The following is a 14719-nucleotide window of genomic DNA, read 5'->3' as shown; positions in this document are numbered from 1 at the left end:
ACCTCATACTTACCTGCAAGGAGTCTGCAACCTCATACTTACCTGCATGGACTCTGCAACCTCGTACTTACCTGCCCGAACTCTGCAACCTCACACTTACCTGTCTGGAATCTGCAACCTCATACTTACCTGGCTGGACTTTGCAACCTCATGCTTACCTACTCTTCCAGAACTGAGCTAGCAGTCTCAATCTCTTCACTCCTGTAGAGTATTTTCTCCTTTGGTTCTTGTTATCTGTGCAGTATCTAACTAAGGAAGGATCCGTAGTAGTGAAGGAGGCTAATTAAGGGTACGTGTAACTCAGACAAACCAAAAATTTATCACAGGCCGATTAAACACGCCTCAGGATAACAAGACCAAAATGTATAATACGTCATGGGACTTCAGAGGTCAAAGCATCGACCCTCATTAAAAGCGACGTAGATTTATAAAGCCAGAAGACAATGACAATAAGCACACCGTATCTGTAGGTGGCGTTAGGGTAATACGGCTGGGATCTGTGTATGTGTGTGGCAACTCTATAGATTTCCCTGGAGGCGCCTTGACTCTGCCATGAGTTCCTGAGAGAGAGAGAGAGAGAGAGAGAGAGAGAGAGTTGTGCGCATGTGTGTGTATGTGTGTGTGTAATAGAGGAAGGAGAGTAAGGGGATTGAGGGTAGTGGTGTGACGTGTTGTGTGGTGGTGGTAATGGTGTCGTGTTGAAAATTTTATGAAGGAAGAGTATTTTATTGTGCAGAAGCAGTGTGGTTGTTATAAATATTTAATATGGAGTATACTTGTGCCAAACCATTGATATCCACACACCAACTAATATTGGCTTACTATCGTGGCAATTTATAATGTTTCCTTTTACTTAATATCGCATTCTTTCAGCAACAAACTCCTGTCACTTTAGTTTTGACATTGGGTAATTAGGCGTGTATCCGATCCTTCTCAGCAACAGCAAATTACTTTCTTTTTTTTAAGAGCACTTAAAGCAGTCTCCAAAACATAACCAGATTTTTTATGAATGGAAGACACCCGTAATCTGGTGTATGGATTATTTTTTTTTTTTATTCTCTTGTTTTTCCTTCCTCTGTTCTATTATTGTAAAAAAAAAAAGGACCCCATCATAATAATAATACAAGTCAGATGGTACTCATAGACCCAAATGAAGCCTGGTGGTCTAGTGGGGTGATGGGTGTGTGAGAGGCACGAAGAAACGGTAACCAACCAACCAAATCCATTCACACGTTCCATCCTCCGACAAACGATTATTCCCCGAGGTCGAAGCAGAAATTCCCTATTGTATTCTCTGTATGCAGAAAAAAAAAAAAAATTTCTCAGGTGAAGCAGTGAGAGGAGCGTTCATTCTCTCTCGTTAATTGACGCACCTAGGAGAGTCTGGGCAGGTAATTGATTCCTCTTATTCGTTGCTAAGAAGGCCTAATGAACGTCTAGCAGTTGCAATAGTAGATACTGTAATATCATTTTCTCTGACTGTCTGTCTGTCTGTCTGTCTGTCTGTCTCTGTCTGTCTGTCTCTCTCTCTCTCTCTCTCTCTCTCTCCCAAAATTTAATCTTTGCTACCAGGTGGGGAATCAATGGTTTAGACTCAGATGCGGTAGAAAAGAGACAATGCAAAACCGATTATACATCTTCAGTCTGATGCTCAGCAGGTTGGCAGAATAAAAGCTTTGCAGTAGAAGGTAAACAGGACTAATAGAAACACGCAGACAGTAAATTTGTTGAAACTAGATAGAGTGCCCCATTCTTATCCCAAACTCCGTCAAGCTCATCTTTATGAAAATGTGGCAAACTAATCACTTCTTGCTCCGTCTCTAAGTACGCTGCACAAGAGATGGAATATAGAAGAAAAATTACACTCACATATTGTCTCTGGAAGATGATCGTACAAATCTATTACCAGTGACTTCAGATATTTAAGACTGCCCCATCCCTTCTCCTTATGAGAGAACCATGGCTTCAGACTGAGAACCACGACTCCTGTAAATCGTCTTAAATGTGAGCTGGTATTTGATGTTAGTGAAGTCTTCCGCATGTTGAGGGTAATCTCTACGTCTACGAGTTCCAGCTGCCCTGTTCTTCTGATAATCTTCAGTACTGTTTCCTATTCTTCTCTGTTTTTTGTTCTTGACCTTGGTTGTTTTTACACGTGCCTTCTGTTTCAGTTAGTGTTTCTAATTTTTTTATTATTTGCTCTCCCATTTGCCTTCCTGTATTTTTTAATCATTATTGTTCCATCTGTATCTTAATTTTTTGCTCTGTTTTGCTTTTTTTTTTCTCTCTTCTCGAATACTTTACTTTCACTTGCGTTAACATGTGCTTTCATTTTACTTTTCACATATTTTGTTCTCATTCTCTTTACTCTCTCACCGGGCAAGGCATTTATAGTTCCCTTCCATCAGCACGAGTGACTTTTTTTGTTCATTCTGACTTGTTCTTTAGTTTTTTTTTTTCCATCATCATCCAGCATTCTTCCTGTTTTAGTCTTCTTTCATTATTCTGGCCATCCTGTATGTGGGTTCCATAGCTTTAGTATTCTACACATTGATCAGTTGTACTGATGAGTGTTAAAACGATTGCAACAAAGCCTTTGACTCAGTGCCAAAACACATCTTAATTAAGAAAATCTTGGACACATATGGAGGAGTGTTAAAAAAATGGCGGGCAGCCTTCCTTTCAGTTAGTCAAACTCAAGTACCTTACAAAATATCAATTTTTAGAATTCAGAATACTACTTCCAGAGGGTACAATCTTTTCTTCCTCACGCTTCACACTTTTCCTCCATGACCTGCCAACCTCTCCCTTTCGTACGGTCCTATGGTTACAACTTGGCAATAGTTTCACAGCTCCCCGAATCTCAACAGCCAGCAACCCACCTCCAACTATAATTACTCTCACTAGAAAATTGACTAAGACAAAACAGACTGACTGCCTCACCAACTTATCAACCATTACCCTCTTCACTTCAGAAAGCATGAATCTCAGACTCACTCACATGTTTCCCTCTTTAAAATAACACTCTCACTGGAAAGAAACCCCCAAATTCTAGGACTTACTGTGGACTCACGCATGAATTTTTCTTAACACACAAATTAACATCAGTGCAAACGCATCTCAACAGTGCCTTGAAGATGATCACAAGCATTACTTTTGGTCCATAGAAAGAATCCCTGCTTTTTGCCGGTAGTTCGTTAGAACAATCATAAACAATGCTAGTCCAAGCTGGGCCTCAACCTTAACCAACAGACACGTGAATAAACTTCAAAAACGCAAAACAAAAGCTTAATAATAACAGGATTATCTAAAACCACAAGTACATATTACTTACATCAAGGAACAAGAACCCATACAGTCAAAAATAATGTTTTTAGAAGAAGATGAACAGAAAAAAAAAAATCCATACATCTGATTACAGGTGTCCTCCATTCATGAAAAATCCGTAACAGCTGGACTTGACTTGGTGTAGGTTGAAGTTTGAGAGAAAACCAATCTGGAGAAACAAATTCCGAAGAGAAACAGTTCGGGGAATAAATTAAGTCTGAGAGGCCTCGCACATGAATATCAGGGGCACGTAGTTCATTACTTCAGTTCAAGAAACATCGCACACTTATACCTTCATATTAATCATTCCTGTCTACAAAGCGAGAGAGAGAATTAAACTGTCCAACATTACACAGTATCTCAACATCATCTCACTCCTGCACTCAACACTACAATTCACAAACACATACATGAACACGTAGCCACCACAGCCATTCAAAACTTCCAACAAAACAGCATCTTTCACGACTCATCACCAGACATTACCCCCTCAGAAACCTCTCACCCAGAGAGACTCGAGTACACATAGTCAGACAAAGATGAGGTCACAACTCTCACCTGAAACAATACCCGAATGAAATACAACTCATAGACAGTCCACTTTGTCCACATTGCTGTGCAGGTCCCCACACCACATCACACATACACTCTACATGCACTGCAGTATCACAGCACAGATATGGTACTCCTTCAACACACCCTTGACAAGACAAAAAACCTCTGGGAGAGACTGGTCGCAGTCGCCTATATCCGGCTATCTAGTAGGTTCATAACGAACTGAATCAGGGGTGACAGCAACATAACGTCTTCATTTTCTCCCCCTCCCCTTCCTGTGTGGCTTTTGTTTTACTTGCATATTGCCGATTTTCGAACACTTCGTTTGTTGCTCTCTCTCTCTCTCTCTCTCTCTCTCTCTCTCTCTCTCTCTCTCTCTCTCTCGATTCGTACATCATCTGTTTCTGAGCATCCATTAAACATCAAAATGATGAAATTTTCAACCCACCAGCTACCTCCTTTGCGTCATCCATCTCACACATTGTAGCTCGAACATTTTTCTCTGTGCATAACACCATGTACTCCTTAGGAGATGAATTATATTCATTATTACAAGTTTTTATTTTATTCTAAAAATAATGTTCATTTTCTGACATGTTGCTTCATCTTCAATTCGTATAATATTGCCTGTTTCATATATACATCCTTTTGAACTTGAAACTTTTGTCAGTTTTTTTCACAGCCTCTTTTTCCTCTCACATTATATAAAAACAAGACGGAAGCGTTTGTGACTGAGGGAACCATTGAACGATATGAGCGACTCCACATATACCAGAATATGGCTGCGTGGAGGTGTTTTTGTCACAATTAGCAGACTTCATATTTTGCAGGAGGTAGGATGTGTAGTCCGCCAAATGGTCGTGTGTGTGTGTGTGTGTGTGTGTGTGTGTGTGTGTGTGTAATTCACCGGGTCGTGCGTGTGTGTAATTCACTGTCGAGGCGCGAACTCCCGCCCACCAGATGGCGAGCGAGAACGTTACAACCGAGCCAGAGAGCGGTGTGTGTGTGTGTGTGTGTGTGTGTGTGTGAGAGAGAGAGAGAGAGAGAGAGAGAGAGAGAGAGAGAGAGAGAGAGAGAGAGAGAATTCCTGTTACGAATTCTTCCTAAGGTATTCGCCAATAAACAATAATGTACTAACGTCTCCACACAAAGACAGTTTAAATCCAATATACATTCAGTCGGGACCTTTTCCAGTAGTACACATTCTCCTTATGTTGTCCACTATTCTCTGTCTCTTCATTTATTGCCTTTTTTTTCTGTCCGTTTCCTCTTTGTTTCCCACCATAAATAACTTACTAAATTTATCAGTAAGGTTTTAACTATATTTTTTTTCGCTTGTGTGTTTTTTAATGCCAGCCAAAGATAATATTAATACATCTCAACAATGTCAGTCTTAATTGCCTTCATAATATTACCTTATTATGCTGCACAGCGAAGTCTCTGCTGACGCCGCAAACTCTCATCCTTTTCTGTTCAGGACTCTAATGCAAGAGTTAACTGTTCTTCCAGTTCTCCATGTATGTAACAAGTCAACTCTGGAACTGTCTTCCTCTGTCTGTATTTCCTACTGCCTTTGATCTCCAGTCTTTTAAACGCAGTGTGTCCAGGCATCTCGAAATGAACGGATCTTGATTTTAGTTTTTTTTTTTTTTTTTTTTTTTTTTAGGGAACAATCTTGCGGGGTTCCATCTTTTGGTTCCTTCTTCCTTGCATTAAAAAAAAAAAACTATAATTTTCCTCTATTCTCTGTCCCGGTTTTGCTCATCTACTCATCGGTTGTTTATCCTCGCCTCCCTTTCTCTCTACCTATTCTTTCCTCATCCTGACATCTCCCTCAGGTTTTATCTCTCCCTTTCTTCTCTCTGATTTTCACCTTCCTTAACCTGACATCCAGCACATCGCCAGATTTCCACTCGCACCCTTTCCTTATCATCTCTCTCTCTCTCTCTCTCTCTCTCTCTCTCTCTCTCTCTCTCTCTCTCTCTCTCTCTCTCTCTCTCTCTCAGCTGTCCACATAGTCCTACTTTTTCATCTACCAAAGCTCTGTCCTGTCTTCCATATCATTACCCTCCTTCATCCTGAAGCATCTCATCCTCGACGCCAACCGGTACCAGGCAACTTAATTTTTCTGTTTTTACAATAACTACAAGTAGAATGAATAATGTCTATATTAACTATTTCACCCTATAAGAGTGCTTGATGTCATAATACAGTTGTCTGGTGCCTCACATTCTTCCTCACTCTTACGAAAGAACTGCCTTATGTTGACAGTACTAAGTTGTGTGATTAGAGCAATTAATCGGTAGGCCGGGAGACACAAACACTTGATTGCCGACACATATACTGTCTTCTTCATTAAAATATAATGTTATAGTATGCAAGAATAACTGAAAGACGATAGAGTCATTATATATTCCGTACACGGCATCTGAAGTGACCTGGTTCTTTACGACATTGCAGTGATTGGTGTGTAGTGGCATCACAGCACTCCACGTCCTCCTACACCATTACCTCTCCCTTCCAGCACAATATCACACCCTGCCACATCACTGCCTCACTCTTACATCACCATACCACACCCTACCACACAGCTGCATCACCTTTTCACCACCATACCACACCCTACCACACCATTGCCTCTCCCTTCCACCACCATACCACACCCTGCCATAGCAATGCCTCACCCATCTATCACCATACCAAACCTCTGCCTCACCCTTTTACAACTACACCAAACCCTGCCATACCACTGCCTCACTCTTCCACTATCATTCTACACCCCTCCACCCCATCATTAACGGCAGACAAGATTTCCCTCTGGTTAGCTGTAACAAAATCAGACCCAAGTGAAGCGAGAGAGATACCCTGCTTTACAATACTCGTTAGGGGCGCCCCAAAATTCGCTCCTTCCATGTTTATTTTCCGGCTAATGTGGGTCGGGTGATAGGTGTGGGCCAAGAGGAACGAAAGGGTAAGGTTGGGGTAGGGTAGAGGCCCAGTGGTTGGCCGGAACAACACTCCACTCACCTCGCCCTTGTCCGGCACATTAGTTGAGATGAAATGGATTACTGTGTTGAACTTAACCGTGATGATACAATGTCTCTGAACTATTATCGCAAATGTGTCACCAATATTTTAACATGACTGCTTCGCTTAATTACGCCACACACTTGTCAAAGATCACTGACAGCACTGTGTTTACATATATCTCACTGACTTACTGGGTCAACTGCAATGGGATGTATAACCTCACTTACCCACTGACTTCGTCGATAGTCCCGCCTTGCAAGCCTTTTGGCTGAGACATCTCCCTCCAAGAGTATCCCGAGACCAAAGATCTTGTTGCAGCCATGAGTTTAGCGGCTATCCCCTCTCTTCGTCCCCTTCACTCTGGTGCGACTCTTTAATTTTTCACTTGCGAGCAGGATCTGCCTTGGAAAACCATGCCCCATACCGATGTAGCCAGAGAAGATGTTCACGTTTTGTGAGGGTGCAAGCCTTCGGGTCAGTCTCATTAACTGGTTGCTCGTTTCACACTTGATCGTATTAGTGATATCCCATGATCCTGTAAAGGTATGTGGTGCCATAGAAGTCAGTCGGCCACTCCAAGGCAATGTTTATTGTCGATGTCTCACAACCATAAACTAAGACAGGAAGCACTAGCGCCCTTCAGTTGCCGATTTGCGTCCTATGTAAATATCGACAAAGACAAATACTCGAACTGAGTGCGTTCATAACACCATAGGTTCGATCAATGTGATGGGAAATCTCATCACATGGCGTACCATTGTGTTGGATCACATTGCTAGGACATGATGACAAATGAATCTCTCCTAAGCATATTGTACTGTTTCATCCAGCAAACCACCAAATACCTTGATTTTTATACAAGCTTCATTCAGTTCATTCTGTCGCCGGTAACATTGTTTCCTTGTCTTTCTTATTTCCTCCATTTCTAATCACCTTGTATGAACACAGCATTCTCACAATATTCACAATCCCTTGGGCTAACTTAAGCTTCCACACACACACACACACACACACACACACACACACACACACACACACACACACACACACACACACACACACACACACACACCGTTAATCTTACCTCACTCAGATCCACACTCATCTCCATCAACACCCATACACCATCTGGACTTCTCCCCATCATATTCAGTACCGCCCCTGTCCCCGCCTGATATGAGATCCTAAATACACGAGTGCAATTACATATGATATGATCATTTTTATCCAGTCTCTCTCTCTCTCTCTCTCTCTCTCTCTCTCTCTCTCTCTCTCTCTCAAGGATACTATGAAACAGAGTCCACAAAACAAGGTGCAAAAGAAAGTTAACTACGAACAAAATTCCAGGTGAAATGGGTCGGACAATCATTCACTCACTTTCCAAACCTTCTTAATTCAGGCTTACCTCATAGTCCTAAAGATCTGCAGGTATTTTTGACGTTTTCTTCACAGGTGCGCTTCACATTACCTGACAATTACGGCCAGTCCGTCGACTGTCAAGTTAAAAAGGGGGTTATGTTGTGGGATGACAGGGAGAGGCAAGACAGGACTGTTTATAATGTCGAGGCATAGGGTGAAGTAAGGAAGGGTAGACTAAGGATGTGGCAGGGTAGGGTAGTTGAAGGATGTCACAGTTTAGGGTGAGGCTGGGTATGGTAGTTAAAGGACGTGGCAGGGTAGGGTGAGGGAGGAAAGGGCAGAGTATGGTTGTGTCAGGGTTGGATGAGGCAGGAGAGCTCAGGTCAAGGTCGTGGCAAGGTGGGATGAGGCAGAATTGGACTAGGCAGAGCGATGCAGGATATGTCAAATTAAGGTTGCGGTAGGACTGGCTTCGGTGCGATGAGGTATGTAAAGGGTGAGGCAGGACAGACTAAGGCAGGACAGGCTAAGGCAGGGTACGGCAGGTTAGGGACGAGGACAAGTTAAGGATGAGGAAGATAACTGAAGCCTCACAGTGTGGCAAACAATGATGGAGATAGGGAAAGGAAATAGGTAATGCCAGATATACCACGACAGTTTTATTATGACACTTCAAATACTTAAAATTTCGTTATACTGTATAGTAATAGCTTTAGCAATTACGATTTACGTATTGATGCCTCTGAAGTGAAATAATACACTGTAGTTATATATATAGATAATTAGTGGCTCTTTAAACACAACTTTAATAGCACTGTTAACTGTAGTAACGAGTACCACAAAACCCCTTTCGAGAATTGAGTATTGTTGTCTAGAACAGGAACAGAGAATGAGCAGCCTAAGCCCGTGTTGGCATTATATGATCATATGACCCCGAGTCTCCTTGAAGAAACGACCTACCTATATGCATGCAAAGAACATAATCTTCATTCCTATTAGTGCATTGAACAACTATACTGATTTTTTCACTTACTTGGCACAAAATTACCACCTCTCCTCCTCAAGACCTGAACCGTAATAATAGGTTTATATTAGAATATGATGCTAATGGCGAAAAAGTGCTATGGAAAGGATGTAGAGCCGCAGCATTGTCTTTTTCTGCCACTGACCTGCGTGAAACAAGTTGTTGAAGAACAAGACTATGGGCCAAGTTCGAGCAAAACCAGCGCATCCCAGCACATTATAAACACCGATAGGGTTGCAATAAGTATAAAGATAGTGGCCATATTAATACCACAAACACACCAGTATACATGAACATCCTCTGTACTCCATCCAGACGCAACCTCAGTAAAATCTGAACCCTCCAGATATGAACAGTTTTCCCGCTGGGCAACAGGAAGCTCCAAACCTCGCCAGTCATGAATGTAAATTTCCTTTGAGGCAACACGGTCAACATTTTATGGCCGATATTTTGTCTTCCCTGTTGAAGTACGTGTGTGATTCTTCATTTTTTGTTGTTTTTGTTGTATGGCAGTTTCATCGGCTTTCGACTGCCACCTCCACTTTCTTCATCAGCATTAATATCCACCACATCTCGTATCCTTCCCTCTGTTCTACTCTCTCTCTCTCTCTCTCTCTCTCTCTCTCTCTCTCTCTCTCTCTCTTCATTAATCCTTTCTTTCTTCTCCTCCATATGTTAATATTTCCAAGTTAATCTCTTGCTTACAAGAAAATTTGACCCCACGAGACAACTAGTATCCATAATATTGTATCTACTGCCCACTGATGTTTCCAGGCATTTACTGTAGTTCTTGTATAGTACGCAAAATACATTCACCTTGAAATGAAGCAAAATTAAAACTTAATTCTTACCAGTGTGTGTATCTTTGTCCACCAGAAATTTAAAACTTGATTAATGGATAGAAGAGAATACTGGTAAAAGAAAATATAGGTATGCATATTCTCAACAAGCGTACAATGTTACTTTTTTGTGTGTGTGCTTCATGCTTAATCAGTCAGCTAAGTTACTGTAAAAATGAAAACAGTGATGAGTGAAGGAAATCTCAGTTGGCATTGTTTGGCGGAATGTTGAATGAAATCATCTGTAAGTAGCATCAACGAATTAATAAAATACATCACCAGACTGAATGGGCAGATAACTGGAGTAAAAAAGAAAACACAAAAACAAGATTATGTCGCGGTGGGGAATGGGATAATTCTGCCCCTCATCTTCGCTCGCATCTCATCCGTCTCCCTTAACTTTCTCTTTTCTATCATTTCTCTTCGTTCTCTCCTTGCTGGCATTCTCGTCGCTCTGCAAGTAAAGACAGAAGTAAAATAGATACTGAAGGTGAGAGACAGGGGATAGCAAAGGAGGGGATGGTGGGAGAGGTGGGAGGAAATGAGGATGAGGAAATGGGAGCACAGGCATGAAGAAGAATGAACGTGTTGAAAGAAATGAAGAGAAATGTGGGAAAGAAATGAAACTGTAAAGAAAGGGAGAAACTACTGAAAATAAATTGCAACTCACATTGATAAAACTAGAAAGAGTAAGGTAAGGAGAGAGAGAGAGAGAGAGAGAGAGAGAGAGAGAGAGAGAGAGAGAGAGAGAGAGAGAGAATATGGAGAAGAGAGAGTATTAGAGAACAAGGAAGGGAGGGGAAGGGAAGGAGAAAGAGATCAAACGGAGAAGGTCCGAGGAGGGTAGACGAGAGAGAGAGAGAGAGAGAGAACGGAATAGCAACAGAGAAGTGAGGCCCTAGAAATGGGAAGGGGAGGGAACGACTGGAAAGGAAGAGACTGAAAAAGAGGAATGAAGGGAAGCGAGAATGATAGCAGGAGACTAGAGGGAAAGACAGAGGTGTATAGGGAAATGAAACAGGGAAGGAAGAAAGGGAAAAAAGATGGGGAGAAGCGGAGGAAAATAGACTGAAAAGGGACGCGTGAGAGGATAGAGAAAGGAAAGGCCATCCGTTTACAAGTATAGAAGTAATTAAAGGTATCCGATACTACTTTTTGGCCATGAATAACCTCAACTCAGCGCCAAGCTAAAGAAAGCAAATCACTATACTTTCCACCCCTGCAATTACTCGTCTTATTTGAGAGGATGAGATTCACGGAACTTGTGTTTGGTAATTTGCAGTAGAATATTCCCTATCGAACTGTAAAATTTATCAGGGAAAAATGATAACTGACACGATGCCTATATGAGGGTGATCCGTGTTGTAGTAAAAAAAAAAAAAATGCTTTGTTACTAATATAAGAGGGTTAGCGAGAGAGGTGGTAAAACTGAGTTGATTTTGTCGACCTTTGAAACTTCAAGACTCACTGAAATGAAGTATATTATTTTTGTTTAGCAATAAGGAATATTCCATGGGACATGCATTGCACACTGCCCTCTGTCTGTTAGTCTGGCTGTCTGTCTCATTCTTTTATAATTCATAATTATCTCCTTTAACCCGCCCCTTCTCTCCTTTCCACATCCGCCTGTCTGTCTGTCTGTCTGTCTTAACCTTTCCCACACCTAGCCTCTCTGGTTGCCTCTATGCTTTACTCATCAAGCCCATGCACCCCCGCCCCCCTTTCCACATCACTGCCACAAACATTGCGGTGATACAACCCAGCTCCCCTCACAACACACTACTCCTTCGCTGCAACAATATGGCCTCGCCCGGGACGCCTATTTTTTTTTTCTTCCGGTACACTTAGCCATTCAGTCATACTGGCAGAGTCGGGGCGATTTCAGCGATAAACGGCTTGGCAATATGGCACCTTCGCTCGGGAACAGATGAGACAGTTCGTTTAATCAAACTATAATATCATCAGGAAAGCCATATTTTGACATTAAACTTGGGCCTAATCAGACGTTAACTTAGCATTATACCTTATTTTGCTTGGGGACATGAGGAAGGTGCAATGGTGCCGAGTCTTTTCTCGAGGCACCCGATCCGACGTTGCCAACATGACTGGAAGGAAGGAAGGAATAGTGAAGAATTAGCACCAAGCCATAGTATGGTTATATGGCACTGTAGGAGTAGAGGAAAAATAAAAGGCCAGAAGAAACCCGGAAATATCAAGAAGAGAGGTAGGACAGAGAGGCAAAGGAGGACAGTAAGGAGAGAAAGACTGGAGACAAGAAGGCCCCTTTTAGTCGCCTCATACGACAAGCAGGGAGCCAACATGAATGGAAGACCATGTATACGACGAAAAAAAATTTGCGTCTGGGCCTGAGTAGTGGCAAAATTTAGCTTTTCCATTTAATTTGCCAATTTTTGTATCAGTGAACAATAAAATCTACTTTGGCTTCGACATAACGGCTATAGAATATTAACAAAACTCTGTATTTCTTTATCCAAAATAGGCTATGCAGAAATGAGTCTCTAGTCATTAGTAACACATAAATGAGAATGGAATTATATCTCCTATTTATCTAAAAACGGAAATTCGTACAGCATATTCCCCCCCCAAAAAAAAAAACTACATAGCTTCATTAACATTTTTTTCGGATCTTCCTTAGTGATATAGACAGGAAAATCCTTACATGTTAATTGCAAAAGAAAAGATTCCCAGGTCCATGCTAACAGATAAGGAACGCACAACCGTAGTGATATGTTTTTGCTATGTTGGTCTATCGTGAATTAGGATACAAAAATTTTATCGGGCATACACCCAACTATTTTCACCTGCCTATCTATCTATCTATCTCTTGCCAAACGCCTGAATCCATAAGCGGTGGCCACAAACAAACTCACCTCCATGTCGCCCTGTCCTTTGCCATTTGGCCGCCCTTCGTTCAACTCACACAACCCTCTCATATCTCTCCACTCAAACCCTCCATTCCATCCTCGGTCTCCCCCTCCCTCTCTCCCGCTCCACCTCACTTACATCCTCCCTTCTGGTCAGTCACTCATTCACCATTCTCTCCACATGGCCAAACCATCTCAGGGTCTCTCATAACGCTTTCAGTCACCTCCACAAGTGTATAAACACTATTAACCCTTGTGACGCCATACAGAAGTTATCAATGCACCACAACACACCATGTTCCCTCCACTCTCACATCACCACAATGTTTACCCATTCTGAATATGCATTTGCTTTCACGCTGGCGTTTTCACCGCCACACATCCAGGGGTTGGCGCGTTGAGTATGATGCGAGTGCCAAAGACTTGGAGGCTAGCACACACACACACACACACACACACACACACGAACCCAATCTTACAGTAATATTGCCTCATCTGTAAGGAGGCAAGAGAGAGAGAGAGAGAGAGAGAGAGAGAGAGAGAGAGAGAGAGAGAGAGGGAGAGAGAAAGAGAGAGAGAGAGAATCATTGTAAGAGTAATCAATGAAACCACCTGCGTAACAATGTGAAAGATTGATGATCATCACGCCTCCGAGAAAAACTGTCACGTTGTAATTTTAAAAAATAGTTGAAAGATAGATGCTCTATAATGAAAACTTAAATTGCATATGAAATGGCTGAATATATCCATTTTACTTGAATTTTATGTGATACTTCAGCTGGCTCATGTATAATACGAGAGATCACTCACCACTGTGCTGGGATTTCCAGTGAAGTATCTACACATATCATTGGGGCCAAAGCCATTAAAATGCTCGGAACTGGTCGTTTTCAAAAGTTAGTAAAGGGGGAAAACCCAGGGTTGGGACCGTATATGCTTTAGTAACTCTGAGCCGACTGACAGAAAGCGGTACTGTAAGTACCCTTCCAGCAACAGCCCAAACACAGCAACCTTGAGATATAATTGTACATATAGATATTAGATGGATACTTACATACATAGATAAATAAACAGATAGGTAGACAGGTAAACAGATAGCTATAAAGATAGGTATGCACAGGGTGTTCAGGCACACTAACTTTGGTAGGTCATTTTGGAGTTGATTTTGAGTACAATATACAGCGTCAGCATAGCTGCAGTTCGCAACGTTACAGATTTATTTATTGAGGACATGAGTGAATTACGAGGAACACCATTATCGCCCAGGCAGTCACCAGTAACTGTAGCTCGGTAACGACTGAGAACTGGGCTTATGTTGATATGTTTCATTTATTTTTCTGAAGTCATCCCAGGAATCACTTGAAGTTCGTGCCCCAAATCCCGCGACAGCTTGTATAGATGGCAGGATTATGACGAGAATAAAATGGGCAATATCAATCTTTTCACTCCGATGACGTATTCTGCATCAAATTCTTGTCACAATAGACGATTATGTTAGACATTGCTTGTACTGAAGAGGGTTAGTGAAGGCAATGTGCAATCTTCCATTTTGAAAAGTCTCACCTGACATGAATAATCTAATTTTGGGCAAGTAAAAATGTAAATGCACTACACTGGATTAGCATAAAGAATAACAACGTTTGTTAGAATATTCTTATTTATACAGAGACTGGATTGCGTTTAGCCATTATATTCATGAG

This window comes from Coenobita brevimanus, chromosome 6 (assembly GCF_032717465.1).
Source record: "Coenobita brevimanus isolate Jiangsu-jjx chromosome 6, ASM3271746v2, whole genome shotgun sequence".
Taxonomy (NCBI): domain Eukaryota; kingdom Metazoa; phylum Arthropoda; class Malacostraca; order Decapoda; family Coenobitidae; genus Coenobita; species Coenobita brevimanus.
The sequence above is the reverse complement of the archived record's forward strand: the minus strand, read 5'-3'. Positions refer to the sequence as shown.